This window comes from Cibotium barometz, chromosome 45 (assembly GCF_041138505.1).
Source record: "Cibotium barometz isolate CiBa-2024 chromosome 45, ASM4113850v1, whole genome shotgun sequence".
In the NCBI taxonomy this organism is placed as follows: Eukaryota; Viridiplantae; Streptophyta; class Polypodiopsida; order Cyatheales; family Cibotiaceae; genus Cibotium; species Cibotium barometz.
In genome coordinates, this window is record NC_141090.1 from 7,896,568 (window position 1) to 7,908,050 (window position 11,483).

Here is an 11,483-nt window from a genome sequence, read left to right on the forward strand (position 1 = left end):
CTTCTGCTGGATGTCAATAGAAGCAAAGCTCCAGTGGTCACTGCATAAGGAAAAAAGCATTAAGAAATCAAAGGCTACAAGAGTACTCAATCTTGAAGGAAGATCCCAAAAGAAGCAGCCACACACATACTTGTTATGGTATGGAAGTAGCAAAATATCAACATGATCAAAATCACAGTGTCTGAACCAATTGGAAATATCCATGGGAGTTTCCTTTGGATCTCTTAACTTGAAGGAAATTGCAGGATCAATAATATAAACTGTATGCTGTACAGCATGGTTCAGCCAGCTTCTCATCATGCTACATTGGACAAAACAATAATTAAGGTAAGGTGTAAGGGAGGAGGTACAATAAGGATTGTTTTGCAAACAAATGTAAAATAAAAGACACTTACTAGAGCCTTGCAAGAATGATAGTATCTGAGCAATACTCATTCTTATGAGCCAATGCTGCCAAGCATGCTCTTGTCAAGTCAAAATTATTCTCTGAAAAATCATCTTCAATATGGACAAATATGTTAGGGCCCAGCTCCTGCAACCTTCTCTGTATCTGTAGCTCCATCTGTACAGTCTCCACATTTATAGCAGACTTGGATTCCTCTATTTGCTGCTTCAGTGACTCCTCATAAGCAGCTTTCCCTCTGGTGCTCATTGAGTGGGTCACTTCAACAACCTTCACCTTGTCTGCCTTCAATTTCCTTGTAGGTGGAATTAATAATATGTCTCTCATTTTAATGTCCTGCCATTCCACAGGATGGACCAGCTTGTCATACCTCCACCTCACTCTGGACAATGTGTTGAAGTCCTTGGCCATCAGAGTTACCCTGTGAGCATGGGCTGCTACAAGCATTGCATCTTCAAAGTACTTCTCCAGGTAATCCTCTGCCATTTCCTGTAAGGAAAGAATGGCAGTCCTGTTCCACCTGAAACCAAGGTGCCAGCTATCACAAATTTCTCTCACTAGCCTCTGAAAAGGTGCCTTGGGGATTGTAAAGCCTATAGCTTTTTGCTGTTTCCTGATCTCCTTTAGCACACCAGCAGAATGCTTTAACCTCTTGGACTTTTGCTGTAGCATGCTCATTGGCTTCCCCTTCCTGCCATGTGCAACTCTTCCTTTTGTAGGCACACTAGATTCCTTGACATCAGCCCCAGCTGCTGCTGCTGCAAGCCCTGGCCCCTTGCCAGACCTCCTTGCAGTTGCCTTGGTTCTTGCCATCACTCTGAAAAGGTCCATACAAAGCAATAGTAAAAGATTAGAAACATGGAGAACATAGAATGATTAAAGAAGGTGATAACAACTTGGATGAAGCAAAATTGAACAATTTGCAACAAAAGACGATTATGAAGATTTGAAATTTGTAACAGCTCAAAATCGCATTTTTTTGCAAATGCTTGAAACAACATGCTTTTGCATTCATATGATGAATTCTCTCTCTTTCCAACTATAAACAATATGTATTGTGTTTATAGAAGAACTATGCAGGCTTGAAATGGGTGGATGAAGAAGAATTTTAAAATTTGCAACAAAATGCGATTTGAACTATTTTGAGATTTCTAAAATCCTCTCCTCGCGTTTTGCTGCAAATTCTAGAGACAACATACTTCAGCATGCCTTTAGTCATTTCAGTGTGTATGCAGCTTGGTGCAACATGGATTGAGCCTATGGACATCAAGAAGTGATCAAACTCTCATTCAACAGGGCCAAATAAAAAGTCTTCCTGCTTCTACATGCAGTGGAGAAAATCTAAAAAATGCATATAATATTTATCATAATATGTAACCTACATCACATCAATCAATTCCTTACCCTAATATACTATTAAACAAGAAGAAGAGGAAAAAGATTTTCTTACTAACCTGGAAGCTATCTGCAAGAGTTCTGTGCTGATGATGAGTATCCTGTGCTGGGTATGAACCTTTGCTGGCTGGTCTGGATGCTGATGGTGTGGAGTAGGGAGGTAGAGATGCAAGAGAACTGAGTTAGGAGAGTAGATTATTACAAAATACAAATAATGGAGTTATTAATACCACACGTGTGAGATATAGTCGTTTTTTAACACGTGTGGGTCCCACCAAATCTTTTGGGATTTGAAATTTGTGGGTCACTTTTTGCCTTGGAAATTGTGCCAATCATGATTTAATAATTAGATCCATTAACACTTTTCCCTCCCCGTATTCCATCCCTGCCAGCACCCTCCCATCATCCTCTTCTCTCCCACTTTGACCACTTTCTACCCAACACACTCCATCCACTCTGCAACCTGTCTGAAGACTACTACCATTACCAGATCTCCAGGTTACCAGTGCTACAGCTCAGTTTTGGAAGAGAGCAGGACAATCTCCAGGGCTATTCCATCAGTATGGAAGAGGAAAAGAAAGGTCAGAGATCTATACCATTTCTAATGTTTTCTGACCTATATTTCTTCCATCTGTAGAATTCATAAATCTCAGTGCCTAGAAATCTGTCAGATCACCCTAGGATTTGATTAGAGATGGATATGAGTAGGATTTAGAATTTTGCAACAAAATGCGATTAGAGAGGTTTATGTTTTCCAAATGCTCCAAATCGCGTTTTGCTGCAAATTCTGATATTTGTTCTAGTTTTTATTTTTTCTCCTTCTTTTAATCTCTTTTGCACATGGGAATTCCTCCTTGCATCATTTACTGTCCTGAACATTGTGAGATATCCATAGCATTTGACTGGAAGTGGATGTCAGTAGAAATTCAGAATTTGCAACAAAATGCGAGGAGAGCACTTTACATTTTTCAAATAGATCTGCATCGCGTTTTGTTGCAAAGTCTTGTGTCTCTTTTGGTTTTTACTGTTTGCTCATTGTTTTGCTTTCTATGTCCATGGAGATGTCTTTCTTGATGATGAGAAATGTTTCTGCTTTGGAACAGTTGATCCTCAGGCCCCTCCTTTCAAGAGGAAGTTGGACTTCTCTGCTGCTATACTCAGACCACAGCAATCACCAGGTGATTCATGTGTGCTGATGAAGAGTTTTGTTTTTTGATATCCTATACATTATCTGATTGCATAGGTGAGCATATAGAATTCATGTTATATAAATTTTGGTTCAGGCAAAAGCAAGAGACTAGAGCAGAAAGGTGAGTCTTCCCTTTCAAAACAAAGGGAACCAGAAGAGGACAAATCTCCAGATTTGCTCCTATTTGACTTTCTTCACAAGTGCAAGGCTCAAAGGAACTTCCACATATACCACAATATTTTCAACAGGGAGTTCACTATGAGCTCTCTTTTGGACCATCACAGTGATTTCCTTTCAGACCATTGAGATACCTTCAAACAACTGACAGAGGCAGGAAGGATTATGGAAGGTGAAAAGGTTTTTGTGCATTTAAATCATATTGTCTCCATTGACAAGCTGAGGTACCATGTGAATAGAAGGTTTGACAGCCTGCCTGAGGAATATAAATTCAGTTGTAACTTGCACACCAGAAAGTGTAGAGTGCTTGAGGAAAACATGGCATTCCTTATGTACATTGTCTTTCAACAGCAATCTCTAGAAGAGCAAGGGCAGGAGACTGAAGAAGAAGATATATCTGTAGCAGAGGTAAAAGAGGATATTCCTATGGCAACAGATATAGCAGAGCAGGAAGAAGATATCAACCTCGAGGATGAGGGGCTGCAAGTGGCTGCTCTTGACCTTGTTCAACTAAGGACTGAGACTCTTAGGGCAGCACAGCCAGTTGAAGACTTTGATGTTCAGAGCAGCAACTATGCAGTGCCCATGCTTCTAGGTGTCTTGATTGGTGGTAAAGATTATGTTTTCCTCCATGATATAGAGTGTATGTTCAATTTGAGGGAGGACTATGCCATTTCCCTTATTGCCCAGGCTTCAAGGCTTGACAAGGAGGTTGGCATAGAGGATGACCATTCACTGCTAGCTTTGGAAACAACCTTTGATCCTGCAGAGGCCCTTACTATTTGTTTCAAAGAGGCTGAAAGTTTCCAAGAGCCAGATGAAGCTGCCTTCCAGCTCACCCAGGAAGCTATGAATCTCTCATCACTTCATAAGGAAAAACTTAAAGAAGAGGCTGGACTGGAGGGGAGAGGAATAAATCTTTGGAAAGATGAACTTCTTGTTGCTGATGAAAATGAGAGGGTATGATATTATTACTTCAAATCAAATACTTTATGTTGTGTTTAAATGTTTTGTAGTTATGTATCATTGTCTCACTATAATCTTTTGATACATGGCAGCTACAAATTGAGGATGACACATTCCTCCAGAGATCAAGTGGAAGCAGGCCAGCTGGGTTTGGCAAAATGTCAAGCCTAGCTCATTATATTCATGATCTAGGTAGTGCTAAGATCTTGATTTACCATAGGCAGTTGAGCAACAATGGAGAAGCCATTGTTTACTTCTTTAAATGTTTGTCTAGGGTATTAGGTGGACATGATCTTCCATGGCAAAAGGAAAAGATCATTTTAATAGAGAGGTTGTCCGCCATAGATATATTTGGGGATTATGTGAATAAGCAGGCCTCTAGGGCCTCTTACTTTTTGTCTTACACTTCTTATGCATTAGCATGTGGTGTTAAGGAGCCCAAATGTCTAGAGGGCTATGGAAAACACAAGCTCATAAGGTTTCGAGAGCCACCCATGATTGCATCAGGCCAAACAATCCAAGAAGAAGAACATGTGGAGATAGCTGAAGACAAGGATACCCCTCTCAGACAAGCAACAGAGGCAAGCATTGATAAACAGAAAGTCGACATCAAGCCAATAAGGAAGAAAAAGAGTCCAATCAAGTTCAAAAAGAGAGTTCCGACTCGCAAGCCTTGGGAGTAATAGGATTTAGTCATCAAATATAGCACAAACATTATGTTGAAGTTGAACTGATTTGTACAAAGTCTTTGATCCTCATCAGTTCCTTGTCCGTACGGACGATCAAAACCCTTTTGCATTTGTCCCATCATTGTACGACACTTCAGTACTCTTCCCACACTCAAAAGCTTCTAAAAGTGTTTGACACTCAGTATTTTATTGGTAAGGATCAACAGTATGTCTAGCATAATTAAGTAGTATTGATTGAATTTTTTGTGTGTTAATATATGGATGTATTGATGCTTGTTAATATAGATCACATCTTTCACAAAAGACTTACTTTCGATGGAGTCTCAAAACATATAGGCATTACACCAAGAGTCACTTGTTCCACAGAATAAAAATCTATTGATTGAGTTTGAAAACATGTGGACATAACACCAATAAGTTACAAACTGCTATTCATGTTTACTTGTCCATTTATGGTTTCTAAATATCTTCGAATCCCTCCACTGTCTATGTCTCTCTGCTGCCATTGAATTGTCCAAAGTTTGTCTTCGTCTTTGCTTTTGGGCTAGAATAAAAGCAAGCTTGACTTTGGAGCTAGCAACTTTTCTTTTAGCATGCAGCCTTTGTAGAATGCCTCGGTAAAACCATTGGAAGACTTCCTTCAGACTATTTGCCTTTTGACTCCCTCCATAGTGTTGTGTGTGTCTGAAAAATGCATTACGTGCCATGTAGTGAGACTTCTCCATGCCTTGGGTAGACCAAATTGCTGGGCATCCATACTTTTTGACAAAATAGGGAAGGTGGTTGTAGATGATATGCTGTTTTCACAAAGACATAAGAATGCATAGTAAGTTATAAAAGAAAAGAGGATCACACTTAAGTAAAAGAAGAAGACATCACTTTACCATGTAGTGAGTTATATTGCAGGCTGTCCATGCGTCTTTCATTGACTTCCCAAAATGTTTTATTGCCTCTTCAAAGTTCTTGTAATCACTCTTTGTCCATGTTACATTGTCACAGAACATGAAGAGTTGATCAAGAGACCTCCACACCTCTGCCTTCACATTTCGTGCTTCCCCATCTGCCTCATGATCTTTCACGGCATTATGGACTTGCTTCCACAATCCATAACTAATCCTTGAAACTGTTTTACCTTGCCTTACTTGCTTACTATTGTGTTTGGGTCGAGACAAGAATCTTCTTGCCTTAACACCACCAATAGAGGGCTTGATTGGTACCTCCTTGCCATTGCTAGACTTTTTAAAATCCTTTGTGATATGAACATCACCTCCATGCAGACCTATATCGGATAACACTTTTTCCAATGCATGAAGAGCATCCTTTCTATTTCTTTCGGGACGGAGTTTCCAAGCAAATCCAATATACAAAAATACCAATTTCTCAATAATTCGACATAGAGCATGCAATGTGCATATGTGAACATTACATAGTGGAATGTCAAGAATGGCCTTGAAGTCAGGGTCAACTTTATCTCTATTAGGTGCTCTCTTCCACCATTTAGAATCCATTACTTGCGCTGATTCTTTGCAGTAAAGACAAGGAGACTTTGAGTTACCTCCTTTACTAACGTTATACATGCACTTAAGTGTTTTAAGATCCCCCGCCATGTGCCACTCTACTTGAAAATCACCTTTTCCTGCAACATGGAGATTCTCTCCTTGCACCTGTCTTTTAATTATTCTTGGTATTTCCGTGTGGTGAAACACCCAATCTAGTGTTTCATGGTCTTCTGTCTTTACCTGTGATTATACAAAACAAAAGTCTTACTATAAAAGATTTGAAAACATTGACTAAAATCAAGTACGAAATAAAAAATGATCATACCTGGAATGAGCCCAACCACCATATGTGTTTCTCCGACTGCACACTAAAATACTTCGAACTCGCTTCATTCAATGATGTATCAAGTGCTCCATTCATCAATGTGATAGTAATCCTTTCCATTTTCTTTTCCTTTACAACCTCACACTCATCCAGTTTGATAACAAATTTCAAAATGCCTTTGCACTCTTCAAATGTTATTCCATAAAACTCGACCATTCTTCTTTGAAGTTGTTGTAGATCTACAAATATATTGTTCCAAGGGTCATACACAGTGGTTCCTTTAGCACCATGAAATATATCTTCAATATGGATATATGGTCCAATAAACTCATCTATACTTTCATTCAAATGACCTCTTATCTTCCACACTGTTGCTGGATTTGGCAGTAAAACTCGTTTAATCCTTTGATCTCTCAAAGTTGAGGATATCGCATGGAAAATCGAACTATATCCCTTCCTGCTAACTCCACTAACATCAAGAGCCTCTTGGATTGTAGTACCATCAACTTGATTATTGGATATAAAGTCCTCTACAACATTGCGTTTGATTGTTTTGTATTTTTTTTCTTCAATCAAACCTTTTGCTACACCACAAGAAAGCAATCCTTTCATTTGTTTAACTGGAAGAAGGTTGGGATCCATATTTTCTTTTGCAGGCTCCAATAATTTCCTATAGTAACAATATAGTAACAACACAATATGCCTATATTATTCAACACTTCCAATCCTGTTTTGCAATAATGGACAAAATACATATAGTCATTTGAGAGCATTTTTGAGTTTAAAAAATAAGAAATTGCAAACTAACCTTGCTTCCTGAATTCTTCGCTTGCATCCACCAGTCCCAGCCTTCAAATTTGCAATGTTTTTAATCTTCCTACTTCGTTGTCTGTCTCCAAGCATGGTTCTCTTCCTTCTTGATCTTGTTAACTCTTTTTTACTCTTTGAATGCTCCTCAATTTCATTCTGCAACTGATGCTCCAATTTTGCACGAATAGCTATCTCTTGAATCCTGGCTCCCTTTTCTTGTAGGTACATTGTTTTATATGTTTCTGCAAATGCAGACTGTGCTGAAATATAACCAAGAAGTCCATTTTGTCCATCGCCCGCAAACCTCAATAGTGTGGTTGGATTGACAAATGGAGGTGTAGAGTTTTGTACTGGACATTTTGGATATATACTTCCATCACACCATAAGTCAATATGTTGGAGCCCTTCTCTTCTCATATTTTCCCGTTGTTGAGCATTTAGCACCGTATCCTTTCGTCTTTTTTGTGCTGGAGCATATTGTTCTTCTAAGTCGATGTGAAGATGATATAATCGCTTCTTCTGAGATTGTACTTCACTAGTATCGGCCATTTTTGTGCTTCTGAGGTTGCAAAGTTGGCTTGTCAATCTCATAGTCTTTTTGTAACATGAATTGTGGAAGTGTGGCGGTATCCATACAATCATTAAGTTCAGTGATGGATTCTTTATGAGAGGCCTGCACACGTCGTCAAAAGAGATGCGAAATCTTCGAGAAACAAAAAAAATTAAGGAGATATTTAATGCAAAATCGTGTTAGTTAGACAAAAGATTATCTTATTCTTTTCTGAACTGACAGTTCAGTGGTCCTTACTGACAGTTCTGAGCCACGTTTCCATATTTTATTATTTTTGAGATCTTTTAGGAGAGAAATAAATCGAAAAATAGTGAATTTCTTACAGGGCCCCAAAATGAGCTCCGTTTTTCCCTAATGATTATCCCTCATCAATCTACATTACTTATTCCATATTCCATATTCCATTTATATGTATACTCATCCCATCACATCATTTTTCATCTCATCATTTCAGATTCCTTCACATCACATATCATATATTCACATCCATACATCCATATCTACATCCATACATCTATTTTCACATCTACATGCACATTCATGCATCCACATCCATACATCTATTCATGCATCCACATCCATACATCCGCATCTACATGAATGTGGATGCACATTCATACATCCACATCCATACATCCGCATCTACATGCACATTCACATCCATACATCCACATCCATATGCGTACATTCACATCTACATGCATACATCCACATCTCTATGCATACTTCCACATCCACATTCACATTCACCTCCATACATCTTCATCTACATGCATACATCCACCTCCACATTCACACCCACATCTATACATCTACATCTACATGCATACATCCACCTCCACATCTACATCCACATCTACATCTACATGTATACATCCACCTCCACATCCACATCTACATCTATACATCTACATCTACTTGCATACATCCACATCTCCATTCACATCTACATCTACATGCATCCATCCACCTCCACATCCACATCTACATCTATACATCTACATCTACATGCATACATCCACATCTCCATTCACATCTACATCTATACATCTACATCTACATGTATACATCCACATCTCCATTCACATCTACATCTATACATCTACATCTACATGCATACATCCACCTCCACATCTACATCCACATCTACATCTACATGTATACATCCACCTCCATATCCACACACATCCATACCTCTACATCTACATGCAAACATCCATATCTCCATGCATAATAATATTCTTTTAATTAATCTAGGATGATAGTTCCTAGAATATGGTAGGAAGTCCTCTTTTTATGCTTTGAATGAAATTATTTTATGCGTAATTTCTATAAAAATTTTGCCATAGCTCCGCTACTATGACTGATAAATCTCAATTTTTTTCTAAGGGATAAGGCTTATCATTAAGGAAATAATTAGAATGGTCTCTAATTGGATCATCAATCCATAATGGATTTAATCAACGATATACATAAACTAAAAGCATAGAAAAAAGCCATTAATTTGGCCTCAAGCATAGCTTAATCTTGGATTAAGAAAAAGCCTTATGAAAAGCTTCATTTGGATTGAAAAGGGTCATGAGTATGACCATTTCTTATGTGAGAGAGAGAAAGACCATTAGAATTAAATATAAATAAAATTTTATGTAATTCTTTATTGACATTAATTAACTAACTTCAATAGCATTTCAAAAACCATATCAATTAAGCTTCTCAAGCTTGAGAGGGGTTGAGAAGAGAGAATCATTGATAAATTATAGAAAAGATCAAAATTCACTATACTTATCTTATAATTTGCTTGATTCTTTGATCACGGTAGAGGCCCCCAACCAATCAATTGGTTAAGTATGTTGATGGAGCCACCAATGGGGATTTAAGAAAGAGAGAAGTGTCAAAAAACTAGTGAATTATTAAAGAATTCATAGTTCTTGGCTTAGGTGGAGTAGAGTAACAATGCATAAGACACTATATCTTTTTCAACAAGGGAAGGCTTCTATTTATAGGAAAAATTGAGTTCCTAACCAAACAAACTGATTCTAGAATTTTCCAAGTCAGTTTGGTTGAATTTGGACTAGATTTGGACCTAGTTTGGTTACTTTTTGATTCGATTTGGTTTCATTTTGATTTGGTTTGGTTCAAGAGAGATGAGAGCTAAAAATATCACATTATTTTTGAGTTTAAAACTCATTCAAGCATGTGAAATATGCACCTCCTTTAAAGAATTCCCCTTCCTTACATATGTGTCAAAATTCTATTGCTCATAGTTTTTTTACTAATAAACCTTGTACATTTTCAACTCTTCATCTTATGTGAAATATGCACCTTCTTTAAAGAACTCTCCTTTCTTACATATGTGTCAAAATTTTATTGCTTATAGTTTTTTACTAATAAACCTTGTACATTTTCAACTCTTCATCTTATGTGAAATATGCACTTTCTTTAAAGAACTCTCCTTCCTTACATATGTGTCAAAATTTTATTGCTCATAGTTTTTTATTAATAAACCTTGTACATTTTCAACTCTTCATCTTATGTGAAATATGCACCTTTTTTAAAGAACTCTCCTTCCTTACATATGTGTCAAAATTTTATTGCTCATAGTTTTTTACTAATAAACCTTGTACATTTTCAACTCTTCATCTTATGTGAGCATTTACTCATTTTTGGGTATCTTCTTTTACAATTTGAATTTATCTCCTCCCTACACATGGATTGATGCTATTGGCCCATAGGAACCTTAATTGGACCACAATCCAAAAATCTCTGAAAATCTAGACCCTTAGACTAAGGTTCTTTATACCTATTTTCAATTAATTCCAATTGCACATTGGAAAATTCTTTTTGAATTTCTGTTTCAGGGGAACTTATTTTAATAAGGTGAGATATTTTTCTATCCAAAAATATTCAAAATCTGAATATTCTCTCTCTAGAATATTTTCTCTCTCTAGGTTAAAACAGCCACAAACAAGATCTCTTATATTTCAGAAAAGGAATTGATTACAGGGGAATATGCTAGACATCAAAAAGAGGTTGGGGGAGGAATCTTACATTCTACCCCACTTAAAAAATGCGAGATGTCCTCATCTCGCAAACTGGGATAATTTCGCAAGATGCACAAATATGAGACTTAGAGAAATTTTTTTAATCAAGATTAACCACCAAGAAAAGTCTTAAAGAAAGCAAGATAAGAACAAGATTTAAACTTTATTCATTCTTGGAACTTATACAGTAAAGATAGAAGAACTCTTTACACTTCCATAAGCCCGTCCATCATATGGTCACAAAAGCAGCACTCACAAGCTGCATAAGTATAGGGTAACTCATCTATGGGAATGATTCTACTGGTTATTGCCGCACCTATCTCAGTGGTATGAGGTGATCTAACAAAAGGACCTCTGAGAGGCAAGCCAAAAACGGGATAAAGGCATATCTTCTCATGAGGAAGAAAACACGCCAGTA